This window comes from Aegilops tauschii, chromosome 6 (assembly GCF_002575655.3).
Source record: "Aegilops tauschii subsp. strangulata cultivar AL8/78 chromosome 6, Aet v6.0, whole genome shotgun sequence".
Classification (NCBI taxonomy): Eukaryota; Viridiplantae; Streptophyta; class Magnoliopsida; order Poales; family Poaceae; genus Aegilops; species Aegilops tauschii.
In genome coordinates, this window is record NC_053040.3 from 293161651 (window position 1) to 293163981 (window position 2331).

Below are 2331 nucleotides of genomic sequence, written 5' to 3' on the forward strand. Positions count from 1 at the left end.
GACAAGAGGATAAGATGTCTATGATATGATCATAGAGATATCTGAGTTACGAGTTTGGCACACAATTAAGACATTGTGGAAATTGTTTCACAACTAATACCGCCTAGAACACCATAGTGTGATGGTGTGTCCGAACATCATAACTGCACCCTATTGGATATGGTGCATACCATGATGTCTCTTATCGAATTACCACTATCGTTTATGGGTTAGGCATTAGAGACAACCGCATTCACTTTAAATAGGGCACCACGCAATTCCGTTGAGACGACACCGTATGAACTATGGTTTAGAGAAACCTAAGCTATCGTTTCTTAAAAGTTTGGGGCTGCGACGCTTATGTGAAAAAGTTCCAGGCTGATAAGCTCGAACCCAAAGCGGATAAATGCATCTTCATAGAATACCCAAAACAGTTGGGTATACCTCCTATTTCAGATCAGGAAGCAAAAGTGATTGTTTCTAGAAACGGGTCCTTTCTCGAGGTAAAGTTTCTCTCGAAAGAATTGAGTGGGAGGATGGTGGAGACTTGATGAGGTTATTGAACCATGACTTCAACTAGTGTGTAGCAGGCCACATGAAGTTGTTCCTGTGGCACCTACACTAGTTGAAGTGGAAGCTTATGATAGTGATCATGAAACTTTGGACCAAGTCACTACCAAACCTCGTAGGTCGACAAGGATGCGTACTACTTTAGAGTGGTACATAATCTTGTCTTGGAAGTCATGTTGCTAGACAACAATGAACCTACGAGCTATGGAGAAGCGATGGTGGGCCCGGATTCCGACGAATGGCTCGAGGCCATAAAATCCGAGAGAGGATCCATGTATAAAAACAAAGTATAGACTTTGGAAGAACTACTTGATGGTCGTAAGGCTGTTGGGTACAGATGGATTCTAAAAGGAAGACAAACAATGATGGTAAGTGTCACCATTAAGAAAGCTCGACTTGTCCTTAAGATGTTTTCCGTCAAGTTCAAGGAGTTGACTGCGATGAGACTTTCTCGTAGCGATGCTAAGAGTCTGTTGGAATTATATTAGCAGTTACTGCATTATTTATGAAATCTTGCAGATAGGATGTCAAAACATTGTTTCCTCGACGATTTTCTTGAGGAAAGGTTGTATGTGATACAATCAGAAGGTTTTGTCAATCCTGAAAGATGCTAACAAGTATGCAAAGCTCCAGCAATCCTTCTAAGGACTGGAGTAAGCATCTCGGAGTTGGAATGTACGCTTTGATGAGATGATCAAAGATTTTGGGTTTATACAAAGTTTATGAGAAACTTGTATTTCCAAAGAAGTGAGTGGGAGCACTATAGAATTTTTGATGAGTATATGTTGTTAACATATTGTTGATCAGAAATGATGTAGAATTTCTGGAAAGCATATAGGGTTATTTGAAAAGTGTTTTTCAATGGAAAACCTAGATTAAGCTACTTGAACATTGAGCATCAAGATCTATAAGGATAGATCAAAAAACGCTTAATAGTACATTCAAATGAATACATACCGTGACAAGATTTTGAAGGAGTTCAAAATAGATCAGCAAAGAAGGAGTTCTTGGCTGTGTTACAAGGTGTGAGTATTGAGTAAGACTCAAGACCTGACCACGGCAGAAGAGAGAGAAAGGATGAAGGTCGTCCCCTATGCTTTAGACGTAGGCTCTACAGTATGCTATGCTGAGTACCGCACCTGAAGTGTGCCTTGCCATGAGTTAGTCAAGGGGTACAATAGTGATCCAGGAATGGATCACATGACAGCGGTAGAACTTATCCTTAGTAACTAATGGACTAAGGAATTTTCTCGATTTTGGAGGTGGTAAAAGAGTTCGTCGTAAGGGGTTACGTCGATGCAAACTTTGACACTAATCCGGATGTCTTTGAGTAGTGAACTGGATTCGTATAGTAGAGCAGTTATTTGGAATAGCTCCAAGTAGCGCGTGGTAGCTGCATCTACAAGATGACATAGAGATTTGTAGAGCACACACGGATCTGAAAGGTTCAGACCCGTTGACTAATAACCTCTCTCACAAGCGAGATATGAACAAACCCCATGGGTGTTGGATTCATTACAATCACATAGTGATGTGAACTAGATTATTGACTCTAGTGCAAGTGGGAGACTGTTGGAAATATGCCCTAGAGGCAATAATAAAATGGTTATTATTGTATTTCCTTGTTCATGATAATTGTCTATTGTTCATGCTATAATTGTATTAACTGGAAACCGTAATACATGTGTGAATACATAGACCACAACATGTCCCTAGTAAGCCTCTAGTTGACTAGCTCGTTGATCAATAGATGGTTATGGTTTCCTAACCATGGACATTGGA